General features: G+C 43.6%; 1 protein-coding gene and 1 long non-coding RNA gene across 5 annotated transcripts in view; one reads left to right on the top strand and one right to left on the bottom strand.

Moving 5' to 3' along the window:
* Nucleotides 1-18,636, bottom strand: part of FYN (FYN proto-oncogene, Src family tyrosine kinase) — a 136,918-nt gene extending 118,282 nt beyond the window's left edge. For all 4 annotated transcript variants that reach the window (XM_053937639.1, XM_053937642.1, XM_053937643.1 and 1 more), the window contains exon 1: nucleotides 18,565-18,636. The gene's annotated coding sequence lies outside the window, so the exon portion shown is untranslated. The remainder of the gene's footprint in view (nucleotides 1-18,564) is intronic.
* Nucleotides 18,637-19,239: 603 nt separating this feature from the next.
* On the top strand, nucleotides 19,240-20,145 carry LOC128786027 (uncharacterized). Its single transcript, XR_008430149.1, has 2 exons — nucleotides 19,240-19,464; nucleotides 19,795-20,145. It is a non-coding gene; the product is annotated as an uncharacterized LOC128786027 (long non-coding RNA).
* Nucleotides 20,146-20,903: the final 758 nt, after the last annotated feature.

Below are 20,903 nucleotides of genomic sequence, written 5' to 3'. Positions count from 1 at the left end.
GAACAACAGAATGGCTCACACCTCAGCTTTCGCTCCCCCCCATCTCACTGCAGATTCGTGGCAAAAGACCAATTACACATGTTGGTGTGACAAAAATATCAAGGCTATGCATGAAGTTATGCAGCCAAACCCCAGACTTCCCAGAGCTGTTACCGGTTGTGTCGCTCACATTTGCCTGCCCTCCCCCAGCTTGCCCAAGACTTCACTGTGATGAAGCTCTTAATTACATGGTCACATGGAAAGCTTCCCATAAGAGCAGAGTCTCCCATTCAGTGCCTAAAATGGCTGGTGCTTATTCAGTGTGGACGTTTAATACTTTTTTTCCCTTTTGACATTCACTGTCATTTTACAGAATGATCTTCTCAGCTTGCTCCAGAAACACAACCAGCTCACTTATGGGTCCCTGCACTGCTCAGCACGAGTCCTCCCTCACAAAGCATGCATTTTTTAATAGCATCCTAAGACACCAGGAGTATTATTGGTACGTGATGACAAAGGCAAGATAAACTCCAAAGTTCTTTATTTAGGTGCCCAGTTTGAGAGAACCAAGGCCTGATTATTCAGTACATCCACAGCAATGAGTCCATTGACTTCCTTTGCAGTTGCACTAACTTGACACTTCTCCAGTCATCCCAGAGTTTATTAGATTGCTACGCAGCAAAGTAAGTCACTTCTCTTAACAAAGTGTGCCTAAGTGGAGCCTCTTTCCCAGATGCCTAGCAGGTTTTTGCCTTTTCCTTCCTCCAAGCTTCACCACCACTTTCATGTGGCACCTCCCAGCTCCTGCAACAGGTGAAGCTGTGACTCAGCAGGAGACAATCTCTCCTGATACTGCCTTGGTCTGCTCCACGGGGCACTAAAGGAAACACGGATCTTCTCAGCTGAAAAACCCAGGATCACATCAAGCAACTAAAACCGAAACTGTAACACACAAACACTGACACTACAAGCACTTAAGCATCCTTGATCAGGAAAAAAAAAAAAATCAAGGAAACGTTCTTTGACATAAGACTATTTTAAGATTATTAAAAGCAAATGTTTCCCATCCCCTGAGAAGTTCTTATCATATGAGTGTGTGTGATTAATCAGCAGGCTGATGCACAGTCTCTTCTTTTTAAGCTCAGAGAGAAATGGGAAACTTCATGCTGTTTTTACTTCTGGGTTAACCACAATCAAGGGGGAGGACAAGAGGTCCACACCATTTATAAACAGATTTCATGGGTTGTTGCTACCTGCAGAAGGAAGAGCCCAAGCCCTCAAATCTTCAGTTCAATTACTTCTAGATTAGACAAAGCAGACTCTGTAATCCATGACTTCTTGCTCAACTTGCTTTAAAGTCTTTTCTCTGCTGGAAAACAGATTCAGAGAGGCTTAGAGGAATTGGTCAGGATGATTAAAAAGTAGAGAGAATGGGTAAGGAACACATGAGCAGCGTTGAAAGATGAAGAAGGCTTTTACAAAGTGACAGTGCATTTTACTTGCACAAGAAATGCAGGCAGGAACAGACAAGCTTCCAGGACCTGTTCCCTTTTGGTCTGCTGTTTCTCCAAGCACACTGAAGGTAACAGAGATGCTTTGTGCAAATATTGATGACAGTTAGACATTAAAAACTCTCCAGTAACCAAAGGGTGGAGAGAGCAGTTGGAGATGCTCTTCCCTTGAACTCTCTGGAAACCAGCAGTGACCTGCACTCACTGCATCCTAACTTGTGCCATTAGGACTGGAATGATTTAAGACCCCTGCATACCCTAAATTTCTACCATGCACAGTTTTGTGTCACTCTCAGAAGCTGTTCTCAGAAAAGCAAGATTCACAAAACCTCAGCTGGCATCTGCCTGCCCTTATTTCAACATGCCTGTGTGCTTTGTGGTTTAAGACGCAGCCTGAGTCAGTGCTGATGTAAATACATACGTGTTGTGTCAGTTCTGGATACAGACACTGCAAAAAGCCATGAGAGATATTTGGCAGAGATTATGGGTGGGCACTCCTCCCACTTAGCACCTATTACTGAGCATTGCTGATGTACACGATCTAACAGCAGCTGGAAAGCTCTGGGCAATTATTTGCAACTGAGCTGGCAACTCATGGCTATTCTTCTGTACTTAAGAAAACCAATTTCCCTTAGAGAAGCAGCAGGTTATTAGTACAGAAGTACTGGCAATACCTTAGGAGCCACACATCTCCAAAGACTCCACTCTCCTCTATGAGGACCATAGAAAGTCCCTTTCAAAAGGCAATAGAGCTATTGCAACTGCAAATTTCTAACTCTCTGAAGTAGGTAGGAAATTATCTGTTCTGGACATCTATTAGCAGACTCCTCAAATATATCACACAGAGAAGATCATAAAAACAAATTACTATGCACATTATACTTTTCTTCTAGACACATCTGCATAGCAATTTTGGGGAAGATCACTGGAGAAAAAAAGAAGGCATTCTACTAGATGTAAGTAGCCTGTTAAATCTTCTGGAGGTTCAGGGTGTCATGGTAAGAATCCACACTAAGTGTCTGCAGCTCAGCCAGCCTACAATTGTAGGATGCCTTTGCACTAACCTGCCAGCCCAGGTACTCTGCTGACAGCAGTGTGGATAGAGGGACAGACACCTACATGCCCCTTTACCCTTTTCACCAAGAGCAAGGCCAACACCCCAGCCCAAGCAAGCTGCCTAGGTGTGAGCGGCCTGCAGGAGGGTAAACCCAACACAAACCATGTAATCCAGAGTAACTAATAAGTGTCCAACTCAGCAGCATCTGGCAGAAGGGAAAGCCCCTGACCAATAACACATAAAAAGCCAAACCAAACTCGAACCAAGCAAAAAACACCCCAAAATCCTGTCCAACCTTGAATAAATCTATTAGAGCTCACACATGTGCAGATAAATCCTTTTCACTGTATCAGTTTAATAAAAGATAATATCAGTTTAAGCCAAGCTGGCACAATTTGTTCAGTTCTACACAATGAGAACTAATGCAGGATGCTTACTCACAGAAAGAGTAAGAAAGGGTTAACAAAACATTCAATGCTTAACAGGAAGTCTCAAGAAACACCAAGTTTCTCAGTACCCAATATTGCAGCAATATATTTCTTCCTCTCCCCTCCCTCCTTTCTTTTTCTCTAGAGGATGAATTTATCTCAATTCCAGTAAAAGCAGAAGACATAAAGAAAAAAAGCAGGTACCTTTGTTGCTGTTGAAAATGCAGAACAAATACAAAATGTCAGAGCATGATACTCCTAGAGGAAAGGGCTGGCCCTAGCCAAAACTTCTAGACTAAAGCACAGACATAGAAACCTCAGCCTGCAAACAGAATGAAAAGTTTTGTCTGCTCCCCCTTCTGCTCAATTCACCCCCAAAATTTTCTTATACTAAGTAGTTTCCATAACTGTCACTGAAATCAAACCTGCAAGACCTTAAAGAGATCAAGCAGACAATTCCTGAACTTCTGGAGACTGAAAGGGATACATATGAAACATCTTTTTTTGGACATTAAAAATCACTACTCCTAGGAAGAAGAGACTGGAAATTACCCATTCCAAGTACTACCCATGTTAATCTAAACATAGTAAGTCATTATTTCTGGTTACACACCAGTCAACCATTTTTCCAACAAACTTGAGGAAGAATATTACTGAGACACAGATGCAGCCAAGTAATGTCACTAAAATGCCATGACTGGCTGGTAGAGCAAGTCTGGGAGATTGCTGGGTATGCCTAGAAGGCAAACTGGTTATCAGGCTTTCAAGCCTTCTATTGACCATTATGAGTTCAAGTGGCTTGGGTTGCTTTTGCTCTATAAAAGCCTGATAAATAAATCTACTGATAAAGATTCTGCATTAAAAAAATGAAAAAAAAATTGTTACTTCAGGTGTTGAGCAGCTACAGTTTGAACTAAGGGTCACTGCATTTAAATATCAAGCTGTAATCACTGGGCCAACAAAGCTCTGTTTCTTACTAACACATCATCCTTTTCTCCCCTTTACTTCCCAGTTAGTTGTGTCATTGAGCCTTCCCTTTCCCTCCATGTCTCCTGCCACCCTAAAAAGGTGAGAGAAGAGCTATGGCTAATCAAGCAGAACATACATGCTGACTTGGTTTGGCAGCATCCAGGTCTTTGACATCCACAAGCACCAAGTTTGAGAGTCCCTTCAGAAGGGTTAAAAGCAGTGTCTCCTCTACATACCTGCCTCTTCTGAAAAAACATTGGTCATGAATATCATTCACAGTCATCTTCAAATTTACTCTGAGACATCAAAAGACTCCAAGTTTGAGCGACAAGTGAACAAACTGCTTAAGGCTTATGCCTATAAGAAACAAAATATACAAAAATCCATGCTTTTAACATTTATTTATTTTCTTTATTAAAAACCTCACTGCATTCCTTAATAATTTTTAATTTTGCAATAGATGGACAGCTGTACTGTGTGGTCCCTCACACTACAGGGACACAGGACATCAAAGGTACAGTTTCAGAAAGCCATAAAAGTGGCATGAATCTTCAAATATTCATTAAGTAAACCTAAAGACTTTCTTATACTTCATATTATCCTTAGTTTGCTTGATAAATATTTCTGTTAAAGAATGCAAATTTGTATATAGGCAAAAAAAAAAAAAAACCACACAAAAAACAAAACTGGTATTAAAAACTGAAGCAAAGGAACCCAAACCACAGGTACCAACATGGAACTTAAAATTTATTTGAGGAATTCTGGCAAGTAATCACAAATGAGCTCCCATAGGAATACCAAAATTAGGTTTGCAGTTTCTTGTGAACATCAGGTAAAGAAAAAAATGCCCCGAAAACACAACAAAACTACTGCCAAGAAGGCTGTAGTTTATGCTGCTTTTCTTCTGGGTTCAGCCATTGCTAATCAATATAAATCATCATCCAGGTATCTCTCCCTTTGAGTCAAAAAGGGGTAAGATATCTCCAACATGTTCTCCCATTCCCCCAAAAACCAAAACCCAAAGGAAAAAGTGTTCAAAACCAGTTAGCTATATATACAGGCAATGGCAGGTGCTACACCTCTAGTCCAAGCATGTGGCATGCACTCAGATTTAAGCACATCAACAAAGGTAGGCTGCAAAATTATGATTCAGAGATAAAGTTACTTGAGATCCTCCTAATCCTTTTGTTTTAATACAGTGTATGCTTTACTTTGCCTCTTTAGCATATGTGGTAATTGCTCTTTTAAGTTCCTAAAAGGTAATTCTTGACAAAAGGACATTGGAAATTCCTACACCAAAGAACCAGAGGGAATAAGAAGCCACCTTAAAACAGCAGTCAATGCGTGATGTGCTCCGGGTGAAACCCCAAGGCACTGCTTTTCAAGCTGAAAGCCACCACACGCTTTTCAGAGAATACAGTCACAAGAAGAAGAGGGAAAAAAAAAAAACCCTGACTCCCATCTATAACATGAAAGGACCATTTCTGACATTTTTGGTTTTTACACTTATTGCACGCAGGCCGCCAGTGTGCTTCAACAGCCAAGGTCAGTTATCCTGGAGGGCATCTGTATCTCCAGGAAGGTTTGAGATTTGGCCAGGGTGGAAGGGGTGAGGGCACGGGGAGTCACTGGGCTTGTCTGTTTGGACAGCACTGAATGCTTTAACTATTGCAAAACAGGGAAGAGAAAATAGTGTTAAATGCTTCATACTGAGCAATGCTCCAGCTCTTACCACTCCTTTTATAGAGGACTTCCCTTGTTTAATTTTTTTTTTAAGAGATTAAAAACAATATACAAAGAAGTCAGTGTACTGCTTAGAAACATCTGCCAACATTAACATAAGAAAATTAAGAATATTTTTAGGATCAGCCTCTACTACACCCATTTATGCATCAGCAATTTTAAAACAGCATAGATCAGCCACAAATCAACTCTAACAACTAGTCTTCCAGACAGAGCAATCAAAGTATATATATATTAAAAATACCTGAGTCACACTGGTGGAGCCGACCTCCAACACAATTTGAATGTGTTAGATTTAATTAGAAGGTGTTGACAAGTACACACACATTTATTCCATAAGAAAAAGATAATCACCTTTGAGATCTTGAGCAGCAGCAGCCACCACACTACCTTGGACCTCGGTGACCAAATGAACATGTAATATGTCTAGCTCTAAACTCCTACCCCTTCTTCCTCTCCTCCAAAACCACACAAGCATCTAAGTATTTGAGATTGGTAACACTGGCTTCCAGTCTTGCCACCATCCAAATTTTACTCAGGGCCAGGATGCAGAAGACTAAAGGTGCTGGCATTGTCTGGAGTAGGTACTGATCTCCTGCACTCAGTGCTGTTTCTTGCCTCATGTCCCAAAGTTTCTACCAAGATAATACACATCACACGCTTCAGAAAAGGAGTTTTTGTGACTTCTCTATCTTGTTGACAATAATCTAAATTTAATCTTGTACAGCCCATTTAAACAAATATTAAATGTGAGTTGAAACACATCCCCCTCATCTTCCATTGGAACTATTTTACTCAAGCTGCAACCAAACACCAGAAAGCTTGCGAGCTCTTCACAGGACTTAAAACTGGAACAAAAATTCTGAATGCTTTCAGCTCTCACTATCTCACCCACAAGAGCTTAAATATTGGACCAAGTGACCCTAGTTTCTGATTAAATAAAAGCAAATAAATAAAAGCATGCACCCTTGTGAGCTGGTGAACCTCACCTGAGCAGCCATGGCAAGAGCTGTTCACCAGCACCGCCAATAGTACCTGGGGAGGTCTGTGTGTGTGCCCATTAATTACTGTGAGCAGGCAAAACTCCCCATTTGTCCACACAAACCAGTGATCAGATTAGTAGTAAGCCTCCAGTTTGAAATATCTCTTGCACAAAGTCCTTCTGCTCTGTAACAATGCCTCAGTAACCTGAATGAGCTGTGTAACCCAAGGGTTGCTTCCAAACTAGGAGGGGCCTCTTGCTCACTCTGAGCTGCAAACAACTCAACCTACAGTGATAACCATACTGAGTGAAAAAAATACAACTAATTTTTTGGGTCTGGGCAAAAAAGTAATCCGTCTTTTTATTTTTTAATCACCGTGAATATAAGCAGTTCTGCAACATTATGATCAGAGCATTGTGAACACCCATTAGCTCAGGGATAAACAGCTCATTTGTGTTGGGAGATGAGAGGATTTGCAGGCAAGGCAAGGAAGGTGAGCAGAACAAGGTAAGCAAACATGAAGACAGGATTGCTGTAAGCAGGGGTATGGGAACAGAACAGATGAAAGAGAGACCACTAAAAGAGGTTCTGTCAGTCATAGCCAGTGCCACGGAGCTAGAACAAACATCCAAAGAAAAATCAGAGGAGGAAAACAGTGGTAGCAACAGCCAGAGTTGGAAGGGAGACTTTGACCAACTTCTCTGATGGGAATAAATATTAAAGGTTAAATTAAAAAAAAAAAAGAAAAGAAAAAGAAGAAAAAAGAGCAGCCTGACATCATTTCCCCTCCATTGGTGACCTTCCCCTGCTCAAACCTCTCTACCACTTCCTTTGACACCAATGGGCTGTTAAGGCTTGCTTTTTCTTTGATGGAATAGATACCCAGGAGGTCCTCCAGGCACAGCAAGGGCTCAGCCCAGCCCACCCCTGACCACCAGTCAGTCAGGCAGCACACAGCATGTACTCAACACCTCAGACACTTTGCCACAGCTACATGTGAGCCAGAATTTCCTAAACTAAACATTAATATATTATACATTAAAGCAGGTACATGCAGGTATAAAATCTATACCTTCAGCTGATCTCTCAGACTGGACCTCTGAGCTAGGTGAAGTGAGCCACACTCTCTTAGAAGCAGCAACAACTGCAGGATAAGTCCCACGTGCACAGGTTTGCTGATGGTTGGGGGTTTATCTTGTACTCCAGTTGTTCTGTGTTTCTTCAGGCATGTATTAATTTCAGTACTTAAACCACTAATCATGAATTTTTCACTTTGTGTGTGTTTGGAAAAAAATAATCAAATAGTGTAGGAAGATTAGACCTTAAAAAACACAAACTACAGCAAATCACATGCAGTACGTCAGACACCTATAACAGCCCACTCACAATGACAGAGCCTCAGAAACCTAGTGGAGAAGAGAACACCTTCTGGGTATGAAATTTTAAGCATAAGTCTTTGTCCCACAGCTTCCATGAGGTTCACCTGCATGGCACAACTCTTATTTCAATCCTCATATTTGCTACCAAACATTAACTTTAAAGCAGGTAACTTAGCTAATAGCCAAAGTATTGCCAGGAAAACAAACAGAATACACACAATGCATCTCTTTGTATATGCTGTTTACTATGCATTTTCTTCACTGTTTTAACAAAAATGGGATACAATCTTGCTACTTCAGGTTATATTGCAGTATGAAGTGTGAAGGACTGATGCAAAAAAATCGCTAGAGGGAAATTGAAAACGTTTAAAGTTTTCTATACACAAACACTGGATTGGTCACTCCTTAAGTGTAACTTAAGCAGAGGACCATCACCACTCCAGCTCTTTTTGAGGTGTCAGAGCTTACAAATACTCCCCTTTAAGGGAAAGTTTCCACCAGCTCCAGCTTGAGGGAAATGAAGATAACTGGCAGCAACTGAAGATCTGGCACCAAATAAGCAATTTAATTAGCCGACAGGTGGAGCAAAGTAATTATTCCTCTCTCTGCAGCATTTGTGAGACCACATCTGGAGTACTCAGTCTGCTTTGGGAGTCCTGGGAAAAGAAAGACTGACGTACTGGAGTGAGTCCAGTGGATGTCCACAAAGCTGCTGCAGCACTTGACATATGAAGGCGAGATTGAGAGTTGGGTTTGTTCAGTCTGTCCTGGGAGATACTCAAAACCTGCCTGGATGAGGCCCCAGCTTTGAAGTTATCTCAATTCTGTTCAGAGAGATTATTTCCTTCAAACCTATAGCTTACCTCAGAGATGTTAGAAGAACTATTGAAAAGTAGTTTAATGAAAAAGTTAATAAAAAGGTACTTCTAGGAGGAAATGTTATCTCTAGAGAGATCAGTTACAGAAAATAAATTTTTACAATATGATTGGGTAAAAAACCTATAGGTGATCATTCCTTTAAACAACATTAGGTGTTTCTCCCCATTGTCCTCCACCCCCTTCTTAAAGTATGATGTGGAAGAGTTCAAAGCTACACACTTGTCACAATTTAAAAATGTTCAGCAAGTTCCCATACCAACAATCATGAACTAAATCTACATGATGTGGTTTGACTGCCATTTTCAAGATATTTTCTCAGAAATTATACTTCACAGTGGCAACTGCTGATTATGGAAGAAATTCTTATCACAGTTTGGGTTATCTACATTATTGGCAAGCAGATTTTATTCCCTTTGCAGAGTTGCTTACACCTGCATTTTCTTAATACTTCTGTGATATTTCACTTTTGGAAGAGAATGTCAACAACAGTCCAGTGGCATTAAGAAATACACAGATATGTATTAAAATTTCAAAATGAAACTTGAACCACAAGCTCTCTGCACTAGCTTACTTTGGTAAGACCTCACTCATCAAGAATTACTCTCCAATTCTTATGGTGATAAAATTTGAATGCATCCTTCTTTAAAGAAGGTAGATTGAAAATAAACATTGCATACTATCACAGCACCATTGCATACTACCATAGCAGTGTGTCACCTTAACGTTTGTGGGTAGCTGTTCTAGATGAAGCTCCTATGGAACATAATAACATGTCTTTAGTGGGGCAGATAATGTAAAAAAAGAAAATAATAGTAAAAAATATTAAGTTTAATAACAACTTAAAAAAAAATACTTTGAGTAGTCTGATGCTATGAAAATGAACATTCATTTAGTTAGCCCACTCCTTCTGGTCATTGCTTTCTTGTCTCTTGTTTTTTGTGTCAAGAAGTGAAGCACAGCCTCTACAAGACCACACAGATACACTCACAGCAACCACAAACACGTCACGGTGGTCCTGGAAGCAGTGCAGGCACATGAGCACAGTGCTCCTCCGGGCTGCTGGGGCTCTCCTGAACCTCACATGTGAGCTCCTCTGCCCACTTTGGCATAGTGCTCTGCAGGCACTTGGGTATCCTGGGTCCCAGACTTGCCCTACCCAAGGAAATAAAACCAAAGCAATGCAGTCCACGTGCAGGCCCAGATTGTTCTCAGCACAGTCCTGCTGTGCCACACTAGCTCTAAAGGATGACAGATATCTTCTGCCAGACACAAACTGACATGACAAATCATGGAGGAACTGACCACAAAAGCAAGATTAAGGTGACTCATTTAACACCTACATCTATACACTCAGCTTCATAAAGCAGAACTGCCTACTAACTCTACTGCATGGGGAAGAAAAAAAATCCCCCAACCCCAAACATTGTAACCTCATGATTTTGAATTAAGATTTGCTGCAAATTTCAGCAAGAGCAGAGACAAGGTTACCTCACCCTTAAAGAAGCCACTGAATCACACTGATGGTCAGTGGTTTAAAAAAAAATCTATAAATGCAAGAATTTTTTTAAACTTTTTACAGGACCAGCAGCAAATTGCTGTGAATGTCGAGTCATCAAGCAGTGCAAAGTGATGCTCTCCCCACCCTTCCTGCCATGACTGAGGAGGAGGAAAAGGGACACAGTCTTCCCTGCACACTTTTATCTGCAGCCCAATTTGTTCCTTTTTGGCAGCCCCACTTGAACATTAGGACAAGGAGTTCTGCAGTTTTAGACACACCAGTAATGCTGCCCTAAGCAAGAAAGACAGTCAATGCTTGTCTCCTACCTCCCCCAGTGCACAAAAGGTCACTTCCGACCTTCAAATGTAGGGGATGTTTCTTCCACAAGGTCACAACATTTAGCAGCTCTCTTCTCAGTCAAATTTTTGGGCTCACTACTTTTCCTGCAAAAGAGAAACTCCTAGAGAGGTGTTCAAAATAAATTGAAGCCAATGCTATGTGTGGGTTTTTGTGAGAGCATACAGCCTGCTACACTGAGAATTAAATCTGGCTCTTCAGCTTGTCAGCTCCTGCACACTGATCTTATCCAGTTGTAGGCTGATGGGCTTAAAAAGTTTTTCAACAGTGAATACAGGTAATATAATGGCTTTCATTAAACACTTTTCTTTCTCCTTTTAAAGGTGGTTTGCCTCGGCCTTTCTGAATAAAATAGAAGAGATATTAAAAAAATAAAAATAAAAATCCAATAGCTATTTCTCTTCACGGGTCCAAAGTACGAGGTCTTATGAATATAAAAATCACTGACCACTCAAAGATACCTGGAGAATTTAATATTTGGAAAGAAAGGCCTGCATATTTAGCTAAAGACTGCAAATTAAAATTATTAATAACCTCAGATAGTGTGATATTCAAAAGATTAGTTTTAAATAGTTTTATTCCTTCTTGAAGAGAAAGAAACCAGCAAAACATTTTCAATTAATTTGGAAATGGAACTGAAAGTGTTGCTTGATGAAATCACCAATTTAAATGCTGCACAGAGTGATAACATCCAAAAATTTCATAATCTGTTTGCTATCTCACAGATTAACCCAGAAGGAAATTTAGGAGTTTTCAGTTACTTCCCAGAGAGGAAGATAGGCAACAGAACTGGAATTTTTGCTGGTGTTTAGACAAAAATGTTGCTGGACGTGGATATGTAATTCAAAATTTATTAGCATACAGTGACAGCATACAAGAGGTCCTGTTCACAGTAAGTCCTAAAAGCATGCAAGAGGTCATTAATTTCACCATAATAAATGCCCTCCACCATTAACCTCATCACCAAGAACAAATACTGAGCATTTATATATAGTTTAAGACAAGAAACAGCAAAACTGCCTACTCAGACAACAGAGGTTTTCATACTGAGTCTCAGAGATTCTCTTTTTTCTTGGAAAAAAAACATATCATAGCTGCCTAGTGAGGAGGTGCCCATAAAGAAAAACAGTCCCAAGAACAAACAAATATCCTTTCTTTTAGGAGTGTGAGAGTTTGTTTTGCTTACACCTGCTCTCCCCCTCGGTCCCTGGGGTGAAAGCAGCTGGCTAGAGGACACAGTCATAACCATCTTCCAAACAGGGCTATGAGCTGTCTTCTCTGCTATGCCCTAAGAAATGACCAGGTAGGGGATGAAGCTATGTGCACAGCACTTTCATCACCCACTGTGGTGGATTCTGGCTTGGAGAACTTCTGAGCTAACCAACAATAATTCTTCTCAATCATTCTGGGCAAGAGCATCAACTTCAACTATAAGCCCCAGAGCAACTCTGTGGTTTAAAGGTCAGGTACAAAGGGGAAAAAAAACCCAACATACATGTTAAAAAAAAAAAAAAAAAAACCCAACACAATTATCTGTACATTGTTATCAGCAGCCAAGATAGGAAATACATGATATTCCAAAGTCATGCCAGGAAAACTTTCAGAGCTGTCTTTTTTTAAGTGGTACAGCTGCAAGTCAAAGATCAACGTTACGCAAAGTGCTCTTTCACACACAGGTTGTTCAAAAACAAGGGAGGTTGAAAGGTCTTTATTAATACAATAAAAAGCCTTCAAATGAATGTTAAAGTTTATTTGTTAAAAACCAACTAAACAAAAAGACCCAACCCCACGCCCTCCCCATCCCCAACAAGTAAAATAATAGAAATTGTTAAGAAAAAGGATGCTAGGAATCACCACACAGGTCATTAGGGAAATCTCATGGAATGGTAAAGATTTTCTTTAAAAAAGCACAAACCTGAATGAGCATTTAATATTAATCTTCATTTTCACAGCCTGTTTAACTTCTGTGTATAGAGAATATAGCAAATTTAGACCTGCCATGATTGAGATTATCTGGCAAAAATATTTTCAACTTGGACTATACCAAAAAGGATCGAGAACTATTTTGGTCAAATCTGTTAACAGAGGAAAACTGGAGCCAAGAGGAAAAGGACAATTTTAAACAGAGTAGATATTTCACGCAAGCCAAGCCAATCATTTGAGGTTTCCTCCTTACTCCTCCCAAAATCACTAAAACAAGAGTTATTTTCATGTTAAAGTGGTGCCAAACACTTCTTTTCTTTCAAAGCAAATGTCCTCAATCATACACACACAAGGGCAGCTTCCTCTGCCTGCTTCAGCCAGCTCTTCCCTTGGTCTGTTCAATGTCCCTCCACCCTGCTACTCCTCCCCTTCTTCATACATTGTCCTGGTGCTATTACCATCACTTTCAGCTTCAAATTCACCACTGCGAGCAACAACACTTTGGTGAATAAAACAGTACTTTCCAAGCATTTTTGGAAGCTTCAGTACTGATGGCACATTTTGTCTGAAATGTAAGGTCTCGATTTCAGGCTATAATCGTCCTTACAGAGCCAAAGCTTTAGATGTTGATCTGTGTTTTAGAGCTCCTAAACCCCTGCAAGAGAGTTTGAAGGATGTGCAGACGATCTTCCAGAGGCCACGCCGAGAGAGCTGTGAAGCAAAGGGAGCTATGTGAGGTAGAGTCTTTTTGTTCAGGGCTGGTTGGCAATAGTGCCTTTGTTTTGGGGAGAGCAGATCAGGTGCTCTCACAGCACAGGATTCAATACTATTAAAAGTACCTCTGGCTCCTCTGAGGAGCTCTGACTGGGATCCTTTGTACTTTAAAGCACTGAACGTATCACTCACAGCCACTTCTCAGCATCCCTCCTTTCTGGTTGTAGCCACAGGGAACCTAAAGCAGGATGGAACAGAGAATTTCCCTAGGCCAGAAAAGGCCTCCAGTCATTGTTGCCTCCTAAAAAAATCCACCAAAATAGAGTAAAACAAATAAGCACAGAAGGGTCACCTTCCCCATTCTCATCAAAACATTCTCACATTACAGCTGCCTTGTAGAGTTCATCACATTAAACCACATCTCAATATGATGAAGGAAGGGGCAACTTTCAGAGGTGCAAGACTTCCCTGAATCAGGAGAAGCTGGGCAGGAAAATGTGGGGTAACCTCTCCCCATAGCACCTTGTCACAACCAACATTGTCCATTCAAACTGGGATGTCTTTGATACAAAAAAGGAGCTGCATTTTAGGAAGAGCAAGTTTAAAATTAATCTGCTGTCCTCTTCCCTCTTGAAAAAAAAGATTTAACCTGGACCATCTAATTTAAATCAGTTGATACTGCCAGGCTATCTTTTTTGATAGCTTTTTCAGATTAAAAGCATTCATTCAGATTCATGGTATTCAAGGAATAGAGCTGGTCAGGAAAAATTCGACAGTCATTTTCTGCAAGATTTAGTTCTGCAAAACTGCTGCTGATTTTATAGTCCAGTAAAAAGTCAAGGTGTCAAAGGTTCTATTTTGCTCCAAACAGGTGGCAGTATTTTGATTTGAAATCCTTGCTTTCACAGCAAGTTACCATTTAAAACAGTCAGAAGCAATATGAGGCATCATGTTTTGACTGACTTGAAATAATATGATTTTTCACCTCCCCCAGTAAAAGCAGTGATACCGTTCAATTTTGTTTCCGTTCCAAGTGAACTAAAGTTCCAAAAACGCTCTACAAAATGTGACTGCCTTCCTGCAGCCAGTGCTAAGGACAGCATCGGGGTACTTCTCGTTGGCTGCAACTCCGGTAAGGTCAGGCCTGTTTCCAATTTCAGGGCTCAAGGACACCTCCCACAGACAGGTTTAACTTGACCACTGTCAAACCGGGAGGCAGATTACCTGCCCGAAACCAGAGCCCTGCCTGAGCTAGCAGGTGAGACTGCCCTAGAGCACAGTGCTAACGGGGCTCTTGTGCTCCCTCCCCAAGGAGCGTCACACATGCCTCGGATGCACCGAAACAGCTTCAACCTTGCATGTTTCATCTGCACCTGTCATTTCTCTGTCTGCAAGTCAGGCACTAAGGGCGAAACCCATGACAGGATGCAAATGCTAGAAATCCCAATTCTTCTACACCTGCATATTTATCATCTACTGAAATGCAAAGCTGGCTGGGGTTTTTTGTTTGTTTGGGTTTTGTAACTTTGTGGGGTTTTGTTTGTTTGTTTGTGGTTTTGGTGTGTTTTCTTTCTTTTTTTTTTTTTTTAATATAAGTTATTACTACCTCACCAAAAGAAGGTTAGGGTTTTTAACCTCTAATAGCTAACATTAAGCCACCGTGATACCAAGTGAGACACCCAGCAGGCAGGCAGATGCAGCCCTGAAGATTCACCTCCTTCTGAGGCACTTTGCATTGGGTAGCCCTGGCAGCGTTTCCCCGGCCGCTGGGAAGGCAGCTCTGAGGTGCACAGTGCCTTCAGCATGGCACAGAAAGCAGCCACATCCCCGGCTCAGGAGAGCCACATCTACAGGGATCACAGCTCAGGGTGCTCCTCACCGAGGCATGCAAACCCTTTTGTGGGTTTCGCCTCAAGTAAATGGCTGACTTGCACAATACAGATCCGTAGCCTTTTGTCACCAAAGGAATACTTAATTGCTGGATTTCAATGAGACTGCTCGGTGAACTAGATTTGTCGGTTCAAGTCCTGTTTTTGGAGTAATGGGTCAAAGTGACTTGTGAAGACACTTCTGTGGGAGCTGCAGGGGTGGGAGAGGGCCAGGAGTTGCTGGTTTTCTCCCTCTGAAAGGAAGGTCACTTTGACAATACACACTGCCAGCAGCAGCCTTGCCCATAAAGCAAAATTACAAAGCACTGTCCATGACACAAGCAAACACCATTATTATACATTCAAAGCAGTGCCCAAACTGAATTAAGCAGAACTTTACAGAACAAGTTTGAATCAAATATTAATGTGCACCCCAGAGAGAAGGACGAAGGGAAAACACATGGCTCCAACTCTTTTTCTCCCTGAAGTAAAAGCACAGTAATGCTGCAAGACAGAAAAGCGTAGGTCCTGGTTAAATAAAAGTAATTGGGCATAAGATGGCAAATAGCTCAATACTTTCCTTAACACAATTAAACATATGATATTATAGATGTACCATATTACAGTGTGAAATCATCACAAATGTGCTGGACAGTTTTCGCTCACCTTAGCCACAATTTTATTACACTGTAAATCAGTACTGATGATACCATGTCCAGATTAGTATATTCAGCTAAGCCACAGGGCCAGTGATCACAGAGGCTCTCACCATATCAGACTCCACTCATGATTTCAGATGACACCATTTAGCTATTTCAGATAAAGTATTGTGGAATCTATTGTAGTCTGTCAAAAATAACTAGTTCTTCAGCAATGTTTTTCTTACTCACATGAATTACAAATTTATCACTAGGTCCTAACTTTTAAAAACACTTGTTAAAATGATTAATAACCAACTTCTTTATACCACCGTATTCATTTCTGGCTTACATTGACTGCCATGCCCATATGCCAAAGTCATTTGTCCCTCACTGAAGACATGTATTTACTCAACACCAAAATAATTTCCAGAGAAAGCTGTTCAGAGTTTTATACTTAACTGGTATTTTATGTCACTATGTCTTTCACCAGCAGGCAACACAGAATTTCTGAAACAACATGCCTGAAGCATAAACCACAAAACACCACAGCCAGTGGCCTACCATCAGACAACTTCATATTGAAAATTTATTTTGCCAAAGCCACGCAGATGAGGCAGTAATTTGTTGGAGGTGGAGAGGAAGCATGCTTACAGGCTACCCTCTAAGAAGCATCTGAACATTTCAAGAAATCTGCAGCCTACTATCAACAAAATACAAATTTCTAAAGCATTAATTAGGCTATTTTTCTTTCTCTTTTTCATCAAAATTATAGCTTTTTGGGGTAAAAAGGGCTCAAGAAGGTACCCAATGATTTTTTCACAAGAGATACCATTCTTAAAATTGTTCTTATATTGTGAAATGACACTGACCTACTGACATCCATCAAGTGCTACCAGTTTTCTGAGCACATACATCAAGGTGCTGGAAACTCCTCAATCACTGGGGCAAAGATAACAACCTTTCCACTTTAGTGATACTAAATAAATGTGCTACTGTAAAAATGAACTGTAGCTCCTCCAGTTTCCCACTGGGTCAAGCAGTGGCTACAATTCATGTAACTGAGATGCTGGAGATGTTGCCTTCCCTCCCTTCCCACTCTGGTATTTTTCTTCTGCACTCCTTTGTTCACTTAACAGAACTTTGTTTGAAGTGTGTTTTTACTCCTTCACTGCATGACCAACCCACACAGTCAGAAGACAGGCTTACAAAAACCACAGATCTCCAGCAGGGAGCTCAACAGTGGGTGTAATATTGGACACAGCTCTCCATTCATCACGCACATTCTCTGCATTTCAAGTTGACAGTGTCCCTTTAGCTTACTGTTCCTCCTCATGGGAGACCAGACGAGTCAAACCTAATGAAAACACTTCCTCCACCAGCATATAAACAAACAGATCCTCACCTGCAACTGTTCTCAGCTTCCAGAATGCTAGTTAAAAAGACATCAAGACAAAAAGAAAAAAAAAAAAAAAGGAAAAAAAAAAAAAAGGGTGTGGGAAGGAGATCCTAAAACGTGTTACAGCTGCAAGGATGGTGGAAGGAAGGATGTGGGAGTTAAGGAGGTTGTATACAAGGAGGAAAATGACAAGGTCTCAAAGGCGTTCCCAGTCCTGTGTGTGCATTTCAAAAGCCCGGTCCACCCTGGTCACTCGTTTTTTAGCATTTTAAGAATCAGAGCATATCAGAGTGATGGATGAACAACTGCAGAAGGTTGCTTTCCACTCAGCCCAAACCTTCTCCACCAGCACCTACTCAGCCCTGCCCTCCCCGTCACTGCTGAACGGACCAAGGTATCATGGGCTTGTTTCCACAAAGTGACCCCCTTCCCTGGCCAGCCCTCTCCCAGAGCTCTCACACACGCAGAATCCACACAGAGCAGAAATCAGGCGAGATCCCGAGGAAGCAGAGGCCAAACTGAGCATTATTAAGGAGGTCGGGCGACACGTACACTGTGGCTCTGCAGACGCAGCAAAACGCTGGCACTCATGGTGTGGCGTTTGGTATCTCTCCCTAATCTCAAATGTAGCTGAAAAGGAACTGGCACCAGATCAGCGGCCTCGTCTGGGAAGGAACAGAGAGGCTCTAGGGGAGACACAAGAAACAAGCCTCTTTTCACATCCTACCACCCTTGGGCATTTTGTGCGTCCCTTCTTTCTTCCCTGAAAGAGGCCTTTGTCACAGACGCGCAAATCCTATACGATTTATTTCAGAGGGAGAGAAGGTCTTTTTATTTATTCCTCCCCCCCTCCCCTTTTTCGCAGTTCGGCGACAACAAATACGTCCCTGTGCTGCGCCCCCTCCCCTCTCCCCGGCCAGTGTCCGCGGGGGCGTGGGACACCGACACGGGCGACCCCGGGCACCAGGGGCCGCGCACGGGCGGTCGCGGGCGCTGCCCCCGGCCCTGCCCGCGCTGCGGCCGCGGCTCCCGGCGGAGGAGGCGGGCGCGGGGTCCGCGTGTGCGTGCGTGGGGGAGAGACCCGCAGCAGCGCGGCCGCCTCCCCTCGCCGGGAGCCCCCGCACCCCGTCACCGCTCGGGCGCACAAAGGAAACAGACCCGCCGCAGCATCCATCCACCCATGCAGGCAGGCATCCCCCCGCCCCCGCTCCCCCGGGCGGGCTCCGGCCCCTCCGTTACCTGAGGCGGCTCGGCTCGGCTCAGCTCAGCGCAGCGCGGGGCCGGGGCGGCGCCGCCGCACTCGCATCCTCCTCGCTCCGCTCCTCCGCCGGCTGCCCCCGCCCGCCCGCCCGCAGCGAGGGGCGCCGCTCCGGGCGCCGCTGCCTCTCCCCGGGGCAGACGCGCTGCGCCGAGCCGCGGCCGGGCGCGGAGGCGGCGACTCCGTGCGGCGGCACAGCCGCAGCCTGGGCAGGGATGAGCTCGCACGGGCTGTCCGCGCTGCTGCTGCTGCTGCCGCCGCCGCCGCCGGCTCGCCTCCGCTCAGCTCCGCTCCGCTCCGCCCGGGCGAGCGCGGCTCGGGCGCTCCCTCCCACCGGGGCTCCTGACAGATGGCGCAACCGCAGCGCCGCCGCCGCCGCCCGGCCCCGCTCGCCCGCCCGGAGCCGGCTGCCCCCCCGCCCGCCTCGCCCCTCCGCGGGGGCGGCCCCTGACTGACAGCGGCGGCGGCCAATGGCGAGGCGCGGCCCGCAGCAGCCGCCGCTCTGATTGGCGGGCAGAGGAGGAGGCGGGGCGCGCGGCCGCGGGCGGGCAGCGCCCATGGACGCTCCCGGGCAGCGGCCGCCGCTCCGGGCGCCCGGCGCGGCCGTGACGGAGGCGGGCGCGGGCTGGGAAAGGAAGGGGAGCGGGGGCGAAGAGGAGGGAGAAGGAGAGGAGGGGTTGTCGCTCTGTGTCGCTCTGTGTCGCGGTTCGCGACCGGCCGCTGCCAACGCCGGAGCGGTTCGCGATGCTCCGCGCGCCGCTGGGGCGCCTCGGGAGGAGGAGGGAGGAGTGAGCTGAACCTCTCGACATCCCCGATGAATGGGAGAACAATCCTAAACAGATTATGCATCTTTGTGAAAGACGACGGCTTGTTTTACTGTGGTGGGTTTTTTTATCCGTAATTCTTGAAATTGGCAATAGTGGGTGATAAGGCAACGGCGGTAATGAAATACGCGGAGGTTTTCCAGAGTTATGGTTTTATTCCGTTTTCCACATTTAATCGCGGAGTATTCAGCGAGCCGTTTTGGGGGGGAGCGTCAACCCCACGAAGCTGGTCCTTCAAGGTGTACCTGCTGTCCCCACAGCACGGCTGGGGCTTCAGTCTTGCACTGTAGTCAAAGATGTGCGGGCAGCCCTGTCCTCCAGTCACGGGGCACCCTGCTCCACAGGCAGGTGATTGGAAGAGTTCTCTGTGCACTTTGTTCCCTTCAGGTTCTCAGGCATAAATGCTCCCAGCGTTTCTCAAGGTGTTGCATCCACCTCCAACGCCCACTGAAAGCACCACATGTTCCAGCTTCAGGTCCTCTCCCCAGCACCGCCCTGTCTGTGACCTTGAGTGCTCCCATGCTGACAGATTGGCACATCTCACTGTCACTTGTCTCCTAGGCTTGGAAAGCTCTTTTGCCTTAGGACTGAAGAAATTGCAGTTTAGGCTTCAACAAGAAAAGGAGAGACATACAAAATACAAAAGCAGAGGGAGAGAAACTTAATTAAGTATGTTGAAATAGCAAAGAGAACTATAACACAAGTTTTCAATAAATGACGTTTACATTTCTCTCTGGATTTCATTTTTGTATGCTGGTATTTAACCAGAGAATTATCTCATCTTGGCAATTTGATTTCCTGATGAAATTACAGTTTTACAAGTTCAAATATAAACTTGTTTCTTATCAAGATGTCTGAGTGTTCAGAGCAAGAGAGATTTTCCCTTCTCTTTCTGGGTGACTGTGTAGGTTATGTGTAGGTGACTCTTGACCATTACATTTCAGGACGAAACAGAGTTTGTTCTACAAGTTCACATAAAGAATTTGGAGAAGATGGGGAATTCTGAAATAAAATGTCACTTGTGTCACTTCTCATTTTAATGAGAAGTGTAGATCTCATTGTAGATGTACAAAGAAACAACTTCTTCAGGCTCCTAGGTAGCTCATTTTTAGTTTCCCTCCTAATCCTTCTATGCAGATTGACTTTTTTAATAATTTATTTTACCATGTAAAACGTATAATCAACACAAGAGTGGAAATGTATAGATAAACTGAAAAACCAACTTTCCATTTTCTTCCTGTTGGATGAAAACTGCAGCTCAGCAGAGAGGTCTGATTATGCCTGTCCCAGAAACACCCATTGGGATCCTGATACTGTAGACTTTGAGGAGTTCAGGCTGCAGCCATTGGGCCAGCAGCAGGCAGCAGGTACCAGTTCATGCAGAACAGAGCTTCAGCTGGCCCAGAGCAATTTGGAAGCAGAGCAGATTTATGGACTTCCAGCTTGGAGACCATCAGGACTGCAAATGGTGTCTTAATATTCCAGGCTCCAGCAGA

The sequence above is a fragment of the Vidua chalybeata genome, chromosome 3 (assembly GCF_026979565.1).
Source record: "Vidua chalybeata isolate OUT-0048 chromosome 3, bVidCha1 merged haplotype, whole genome shotgun sequence".
NCBI lineage: Eukaryota > Metazoa > Chordata > Aves > Passeriformes > Viduidae > Vidua > Vidua chalybeata.
This window is presented reverse-complemented; position numbering and strand designations above follow the sequence as displayed.